Raw genomic sequence first — 278 nt, forward strand, 5'->3', positions numbered from 1 at the left:
GAAGCAAACAGCTGAAGCTCCACAGAGATGGTTTGAAGACAACAAGGTGAAGTTCTGGAGGATCCATCAGTCGTACCAGTTGTGGGTGTTGCAGTGTTTTCGACACGTTCTGCACCGACTCATTTCTGCCACTTATTTGCAGCAGAGATCCAAAATGACTCGAAAATGATCCAAAATGGCAAAACTTGTCCAAAATAACTAAAATCTTCCTCAGAATGGTCCCAAACAACAAAACAAACATCTGAACTGACTTAAATGTGTCCAGAATGGTGTGAAAA

Source organism: Stegastes partitus, unplaced genomic scaffold (genome assembly GCF_000690725.1).
Source record: "Stegastes partitus isolate 25-593 unplaced genomic scaffold, Stegastes_partitus-1.0.2 Scaffold1983, whole genome shotgun sequence".
NCBI lineage: Eukaryota > Metazoa > Chordata > Actinopteri > Pomacentridae > Stegastes > Stegastes partitus.